The sequence below is a fragment of the Mustela lutreola genome, chromosome 11 (genome assembly GCF_030435805.1).
Source record: "Mustela lutreola isolate mMusLut2 chromosome 11, mMusLut2.pri, whole genome shotgun sequence".
Classification (NCBI taxonomy): domain Eukaryota; kingdom Metazoa; phylum Chordata; class Mammalia; order Carnivora; family Mustelidae; genus Mustela; species Mustela lutreola.
This window is the reverse complement of record NC_081300.1, coordinates 26,209,142-26,217,978: the sequence shown is the minus strand read 5'-3', so window position 1 is coordinate 26,217,978 and position 8,837 is coordinate 26,209,142. Positions and strand designations below refer to the sequence as shown.

General features: G+C 47.9%; 1 pseudogene; it reads left to right on the top strand.

Annotated features, from left to right (window-relative positions):
- Positions 1–1,893: 1,893 nt before the first annotated feature.
- On the top strand, positions 1,894–2,048 carry LOC131812006 (U1 spliceosomal RNA; annotated as a pseudogene).
- Positions 2,049–8,837: the final 6,789 nt, after the last annotated feature.

Sequence of the window (8,837 nt, the reverse complement as noted above, 5' to 3'; positions counted from 1 at the left end):
TCCCGGAAACCAATATACACACGAACAGGAAGAAAAATGGGGAGAGGGCTAGGGTAAAGCGTCTACCCGGCAGCTCAATTTGTCTTTGACCAGCAGGACGCCAGTGTTCCCTCAGGGGCACTTGGGGAAGTTAGACTGAGGTAACCCTTTAGCAAGAAGAAAAAACTGGTGCCCAGCCTGGACACCTCTATTCAGTGGGAACCCTGAAATGTGTCTGCGGGTGACCTGGCTCCTGCTGTCTGGCCAGTTAGCAGTAGAGCCAGCCCGGGGTTTGGGGTGCGGAGAGAGGCTGCTCTTTGTCTTGCATCTGGGGCGACATCTGAAGAAATCGCCTTGTACATAAGCAAATGTACGACTCTCTCTCTGGGAGATCAGTCAATTACAGCAAATTGAGCTATTTCATTTCGGCTTGCAAATGGCTTTCAGTTACACAAGTAGACACATTAATCTAATAACTAATGATCATATATTTCACTAATCATACAGCCCTGCATGTGGTATAATATCTAATTATATTTAATATTAAGACATCTTCACATGTGCATTTTTACCAACTGTCTAGCTCAGGGAGCCATGCAGGAACAGAGTGGCAAAAGGGGCGGGAGCAGGTCCCAGGTGGAGAAGAGCCGGCAGGCAGAGGGACGGTCAGGGTCCGGGAGGCCAAGGGCTGCCCCCTGGAGGAGGGGTCTTCTTGGAAGGGTGGGAGAGGGATTTTTGTCAAATCAGGTGCAAGGCTAACACATGGGAAGCTTTTGTGATAACACCACCCCCTGTGGACAGACCAGGTGGGAGAAAAAAAAAAAACCCAAACCCTTGCTTGGAGGTGGCGTGGTCTGTTGCCAGGGTGCCCACTTAGGTCTGAGCCAGCTGGGTACACGCTGATTTTAGCCCCTACTTGCGTTCTCTCCACCAGGCCCCCCGGGTGCCAGCCACTCTCCACATAGATCCTGGGGTGGGGGAAGGGCTGTCCTGGAAGAGCCCTCTTCCTCAGGGAAATTGAAAACAGCCCCCGCACCCCACTGCAGGCCAACTCAGGCACCCCCTCTCTTCTGAAAGCTAACACTGCACATATCAAGGGATGTTGAATGGGGCTGGGGGTTGGGGTTTCCTGCAGGGCAGAAGGGGCAAGTGAGGGGAAGAGGTGAGATTAAGGTAGGAAAGCCTGTCAGTCCTTCTGGGCTGAGTGAGCATGTTGAAACTTAGACCTCAGCTGTCACCTCTTTTACCTCTGGCTGCATCCCTGGAACACTGGTTATTATGGGCTACATGGTTGTGTCCCCTCAGATTCATAAGTTGAGCTTCTCATCTTCAGTGTGAGAGTACTTGAAGGTATTTGAAGGGACCTTTGGGGGGTAATTGAGCTTAGATGAATTGTGAGGGTGGGGACCCCATGGTGTGATTAGTGCCCTTAGAAGAAGCAGAAGAGAGAGAGGGACCCCTGTGCACATGGCTGCACCAAGGAAAGGCCCTGTGAACACACGAGAAACACAGTGAGAAAGTAATCATCTACAAGCCAGGGAGAGGGGCTCACCAGGAACCAAATACACCAGCACCTTGAGCTTGGACTTCCCAGCCTCCAGAATTAAGAGAAATAAACACCTGTTGCTTAAGCCCCACAGTCTATGGTATTTTGTTGTGGCAAAAGATGAAGTCACTGGCCATCTACTGGTGATCGCAGCGGCTCTGGGGCCACTGTCCTGAGGACAGCTCTGGTCACCTGTGCCATCGTTTGGTTAGGAACCACCTGGGATAGCTGAAAATGCAGCCGTCCTCTGCTCTGAGACTGACCGTGGGCTGTTCTTTCCATGCTCGAGGGTGTGAGGAGGGTCAATCAGGTACGAGCCCGAGTCCCATCTTGGGCCCAGACTGGCTCCATCAAAATTTTAAAAAGCAATACTTACCTGGCAGGGGAGATACCATGATCACAAAGGTGGTTTTCCCAGGGCAAGGCTTATCCATTGCACTCCGGAAGTGCTGACCCCTGCGATTCCACCACCCCCCCCCAAAAAAAAATTTTTTTAAAAGGAGCACAAAGTGAGTCTGTAACCCCAGTTCACAGTCTTTAAAAAACAAGGGGACCCAGAAACCCACTTCTTTGCACCACCAGGTGTCACCAGGGTAGCAGTGACTGCCTGTCGCTGGGGGCCAGCTCCCATCTCTTCCCTTCTGCCCGGTGCTCTCCCTTGGTGCTTGATATTCACACCCTCTTTCGCTTCCTCTGCAGGGGTCTGGACGGGAAGGGGGTGGTTAGGAGATTGTTCGGTACAAGTGTTGTGCTTTCCTGCTCAGTTTCCTTGAGGGCTTTTACTGTTTCCTGCAATCCCTAGTTTCCAGCTAGGCAGGAACTGGGGAGAGGAGGGAAGCTAGGAAGCAGGTGGTAAGAGGGAAGATGAGGACCAGCAACAGAAAGACCCAGATGTTCCAGTCTACTGAGATGAACAGGGCTGGGGTCCATGGAGAGAAGGAAGACCAGCCTTGGAATGTGCCAACCCTAGAACATGGTGGTTGCCCTCCACCCCAGGAGCAGGGCTCAATAGGGTGCTAGCTCTGTTTTCAAACCTTCAGCCAGGACTTGGTCATCAGAGTCTGAATTTTGCTCACACCCATGCCTTTTCCTGTGATGCTGGACACATCGCCTCCTGCCTTTGAACGTCAGGTCAAGTCTTAAGTATAAAACGAGGAGGTGGGGCATGACACAGGTGAAAATCAAATGATTAGTGAAGAGCCAGGAGTCCTAGCTCTAATCTTACTCCTGGCTCTGAGGTCCTGGGCAGATCACTTTCCCACCCTGAGCATTAGCTGTCTGGAAAATTGTGGTGTTGGACCGGCTCAGTGGTAGTCAAACTGTGCTCAGCTGTTCCAACGGACCTACCGCAAGTGGGAGGTGAGGGAGAGACAAAGGCCGGGTTGACGGGTCCTGGCCATCCAGCAACCCTGCCAGTCTCTGTTTTGCTCATTGAGGGGTGGGGGGGGGGGACCACACAAGATGTGTTTGGCACTATAGCTCTGCAGCTTGGACAGGTCTGGACAGCTCTCCATCAGGGTCCTCCTTGGTGCTGACCTGCTTGAGCCTCTGGTTTTCAGGAAAGTCTGTACTGAGAAACTCCCAAAATCTGTCCCCCAAAGGGAAGTGAGCCCAAGGACGGGAGAAGGAGGTTAGAGGCAGGTCAGAGTTGATAGGAGAGGCAGGGAGAAGGCTGGACTTGGGCAGGCGGGGCCAGCCCGCAGAGGCCATGCTGTGAAGTTTGAACTCCTTGGCTCTGCCCACAAGTCTGAAATGTTTGAAGCCAAGAGGCACAGTCTGACTTGGAATAAAGAAAGAGAGATTTGGGCTGAGGTCATGGTCACATGACACTCCTGAACCAGCACTACCCCGAAGTGTCTGGGACACACCTCTTCCCAGCCTCCACTTCATCTTCCCCTCTGTGCCCTCCTTTGGGAGGGGACAAGGTGGAGCAAGTTTCCGTGGAAGTCAGAATTGACAGGTAAACAATGAGGTCTGGGTCCCCCCTGCAGGCTCTCTGTTCTCTGATGACACCCCCTCCCCACTTTCCCCTGAACTTCCTACAGTGAGGACAAGGAGACCACCCCTTGGGGGCTTCCCTCCTGCTCCAATCAATTCTCCTCAATTACCAACAAATCTAAATGTGATTTATCTGTGCGAGAATCATTCCAATATCAGGCGAGAATCTATCAATAAAACCCCCTAAGGCAATCTTGCTCAGAGTTGTCAATAGAAGCTCTAAAGCACAAAGGCAGCGCGGCTAGCAATCAGAGTATTTTTGCCTCCCTCCCCCCTTTTTGGGGAGCACTTAATTAAGTCGACCAGAAGCTGTCAAAGATAATTTTCAAAGCGCATGACCTCGGCAGCTGACATTTGATAATATTACATTCCACGTTGATTGAAATTGATTTTCCCCTCTTTTTGGGGGGGATGGGGAGAAGGTGGGAGGGTGAGGTGGTAGAAGAGGGGAGGCTTGGATCCTCTGACTCTGCCTGGGACCAGCAGCCTAAGGGTTTACCCTGAGCGGACTCCTGGGCTTCCCTGCCTGCAGGGCAGACATTTTCCAGTGGACCCATCATCCAGAGCGGGTAGAGAGAGCTCCATGCAGGAGGAGAGATTCTGTTGCGCAAGAATCAGAAGCTAAAATGCGTAGAGTTCCCAGTGAAGTTGGTGGTGTCCAATGGCCTGTTTGTTGGAGAGATAGCGGCACCGAGTAGGGAAAGCACGATGGGCAGTACAGATCGGCTGATCTCATTGGGTATACATTTCACATTAGCTATCTGGTCTGTAATGGGTGCACAAGGTGGTTCACCATTTTTGGCTTTGTTGATTGGCCTACAGCTCTCTCTTCCAACTCTGAGCTCCAGAGAGCTTTAATTGATAGCTTCTATAGCATTGAACAGATGGAGGGAATGGAGGAAGGTGCTCCAGGAGCTGAGTACAGGAGGAGACACCCTTCCTCCTCAGGGTCCAGAGCCCCAGGAGCTAACCATCAAAGAGCCATAGAAGTAATAAGAGGAGAAGAAAAGTTTAGACTCACTGCGGTGGGAAATTGCATCCACAAAAGTCTGATCACGGTCATAAATCTTGTTTTAAAGAGGAAAAACTAAGCCAGACTATAGTCAACAGTAGTGTATCACCTAGTTGGAAGCTGTTAAAAGAGTAGATCTTAGAAGTTCTCATCACAAGGATAGCACAAAATGTGTAGCTCTAGGAGGTGGTAGATGTTAGCTAACTTGTGGCAATCATTTGTCAATATATGCTTTGATCAAATTATGTTGTACCTTAAATTTATACAATGTTCTATGTCAATTAGTTCTCAAAAAACTGGGCAAAAACCCCTAAGCCATTGAAAGTGTTGTGCCTGGAGTTCAAAGGCATTGTGGAGTGTGGGACCACCAGCTGTGTGGCTGTGAGCAAGGCGTGTCACCTAAGCCCACGTTCCCTCATCTGCACAAGGGGCTGCAGAGGGGGTTGGTGGACTAAAGCAGCTATATGTCAAAGTACATAGTCTGACGGTAACTTCCTCTCTTCCCTACCCCCCCAGGGATGACTTTTTATATGAGCATGTCCTTTCCCTGGGACTTGCTTCCCTAGGAGTAAGGATGAAGGTGGATACACTTTTATGGTGAAGGAAGAAAACAGTACCTCACATGGTCTAATGGAGCAGATACAATAATTTGGTTAACTTTCAGTTGCATGATATGATTCAAATCTTATCAAAATTGTATGTTTTCTAAATGTACTTTTTATCTGAATAATTCCCACTCCGTGGATAAACATCTGATCTCTATATTATGCAAAGTCCATGTATGTTGTTTCCAGATAAAGGGGCTTGGTGATGCTACAGTAAGGAATAGTTCTCCAAGCACTCAGCATATTTCCTGTTCAGTGATGGATGCATCAGGGGTCCCCAGGGGGCTCTGTGCTTTACTATCATATAGGACCCCCAACTTAGGAAGTCTCTGTCTCAACCTATGCATGATTGTTAAGGTGGGAAAAATAGAGCCAGTGAATCACATTCTGGCTTTTCAAACTATTATCCAGAAGTGACACTTGTTACTGTTTCTCACAAATTGTTGGCCAAAGAAATCGTAGGATGATGCTGACATCCAGGTGGCAAGCAAGGGTTATCCCAACAAGAACCAAACATTAGATAAAATCCCAATGGCAACCACAGGATACATAATGGTTGTACGTAATGGTCACACTTGGAAGCATAATTTCAACCTTGTAGAGATTCTGAAATCTTGGTCAGAGCCTGGGAGGAAGTGTGAACTGTCTTTAAGCCTCTTCTCTTCGACTTTTTTTTTTCTCCCCAAGATTTATTTATTTATTTGAGAGAGAGAAAGAGAGTGCACATGCATGCACAAGCAGGTGGCAGGGACAGAGGAAGAAGAATAAGCAGACTCCCTGCTGAGCAGGGGAGCCAATCATGGGGCTCGATCCTAGGACTCTGGGATCATGACCTGAACTGAAGGCAGATGCTTAACCAACTGAGCCACCCAGGAACCTTTGACTTTTAACACATATAGCTCTTACAACAGGCAGCAGAAGATTTTGATACCATGTGTCAGTTCCCATTGACTCGCTCCAATTTCACCTGCAACTGTGAAGGAAGGGGCAGTTCTAGAAAACTCTCTAGATAAGTTCAGACACACACTGTCCAAGGTCCATTTAAAGGGCATGTTCATTTCCATCCCAGGGCCTTCTCCAGAAGGAACTTGCTTAACCAATGAGCAAGTGCATCTCAGAAGGCAAAGACATCTTTGCTTGCAAGTGGCAATAGGGGATGGGAGCCACTATACAAACTTTCCAAACTCCCATCCTTCAGACAACTTCAAATGGAATTCTCTCTCATTTTCAAAGGTCCTGCGGATAAGAGCACCCACTGCCTACAGCTGCAACCTCGACGGTTCTTCCGTTGGTTTTTTCTCCTTCTCCACCACATTCTTCCTGACCCTTCACTCTTTTATGAGGTGACCTTCCAAATAAATGACCTGCATCCAAGTTCTTGTCTCAGACTCTGCTTCAGGGAGAACATTACCTAGGATTCAAGTCTTTACAGAGGAGGGCATTGTATCTATCTGTTCAAAACTTTTAGGGGATAAAGCAGCATTGTAGGAAAATGGAAGAGAAAGGAGAATTAACTTAGGTCTGTATTGAAGTAGGTTTACCTTTGCTGAGGTCAACAGAAAGACTGCAAAGGGAAAATGAGGATCTTCAACGGAGGTTAAGATTGCAAAGAAAGCCCACGATTACACGCAAGCAGTCTGGGAGTTTGCTGAAACTAGCGTCCCAATTCACTTGAATGTTATAAGGAAAACTCGGGATCAACCTATCCCTTTCCATGCCCTGAAGACTGTGGAAGAGAAAGGTCTTTGCCCAGGCACTTAACTGCCTTGGCCCTTACAGGTGATCTTTTCTGGGCTTGGAGGAGACTCTGGACAGTGCAAAGGGGGACTGGGGCAGAGTTTGGGTGATAAAGGATAGCAGAACTACTCTGCATAAGGAAATTGGAGAAACTGGTTTTTTGTTCCCTAGACAGAAGGGTAAGAGACTTTGACCAGGTAGGAGGGGCAGAGCATAGGTTAGTGCAGAGCCCAAGCTGGAGAGAAGGCTTAGGTCCTCTTATATTTATTATTATCTTCTTAGCGAACTAGAATGTCTAATCTGATTTCTGACTGGCTTGTTGTGGTAGAAATCTCTCCACTTCTTCAAATACTTCGTGAAGCTCACAGCATACCAAATGCCTGTGTGCTGGTGTGTCTGGAAATTAATGGAAATTTTAGTCTGAGTCCTGAGCCAGGTAAACACTGAGCGCAGTGGAGATAGTAAGTTCAGGGAAGAAAGATACTCTCCAAATGCAACTAGTTCTGGGGTTTAAGGGCCCAGGGATGGGGTTTTCGGAAATCTTGAGGAAGGCTTTGGATTTACCCAAATCTATGAAAGAGTGGCTTGGGTCAGTCTTACCTAAACGCTAAAGTGTGTGGGGACCCAACTGATTCCTCAGTTTCTGAACACATGAGGACAGAAATTATTAACCTAATTCGAAGATAAGGAAATGGGGCTCAGCTCAGTCACGTGAATTCTGCACTTAGTCTTCTCTCCTTAAAGAATATTTTGTTGTGTGCCTGTTGGTTGGGAGGCTAAGACTGTAGGTGACTTTCCAGAAACATTCACGCCTTGATGGCTGCCCTCAAGGAATTTCTAACGAGCTACAGCAAAGCCAAAATTGGGTTCCATCATTTGGAGAACCCTTGGCCTTCACTGTCTGTTGCTTCTACCTTGCCTGTGTTCTCCAAGAATCAGGCGATGAAGATCAGCCACCTCCAGATCCCAAAATGGGTCCCCTGCTACACTGGGTGAGGGAGGCTGGTGGCTTATAATCACTGTCCCCATTCAACTTCTTGGTGATGTGGCCATCGCTAGATTAATGTGACCCATCAGCCTGCATTGGGTAAAGAGATTCCAGAAGCTGAGACTGATGGGGGCTGATTCCAGCAGCTTTCGGGATGCTGACCACTTTTGGGCAACTATGTTAACTATTTCAACATCCGCTTCCTTCGTTAGTCGGCCTATCAATCAGAAGCAGCATTTTGGGGTTCCTACTCCATGGATGGGACTCTCTGTTGTCCACCCCAATAAAGATCTGAGTCTGTGTTGACAGTCACGAGCCAAATAGGGCATTAGAATGGAATAATGGAGAGCAGAGAAATGCATTCTGGTGGCAGAGCTGCTGTTTCAAGCCTCTCTCTCACTATCATTTGAAACAGCAAACTTGGACCAACGCCGCGTCTCCACATGAAGTGTCTTCCTACCTTTTTGTTTTCTCTCAAAATCTTGTTCATTCTAAAGGGGCTGGGGCTTGTCCCCTCCCTCAGGAAGGTCTCCCTGATGCTCTAGTCCTTATTATTCTCTCTGTGTGTAAGTTACTAAACTGTTATTTCTGTCTGGAGTCGTGTTCTTGGAACATTGACCCTGGGAGTTGTTAATAGATGTTAATGTAAAAAATTATTTCATTCTCAGATACATTTGGGAAACACCAGGCTTAATAGTTAAGTGAGTTTCTTTACAGCAGGATGACTCAGAGCCTTTAATAATGAGGGTGACCGTATAATTTACGATGCAACTGAGGACACTTAGAGAGTAGAAGGGGTACCATTATTAATGACTCAAGACAGTTGGTGCAAAATGGAATTGTACTGAGCCAACCGGAATATCTGGTCAACCTAATTAAAAATCTCTCCAAGTGGTGTTTACAGAATGTCTCAGAACAAGGAGTCCTTTGGTTAAGGAGTGTATCTCAGGGTTGGTATTGTGTGGGTCACAC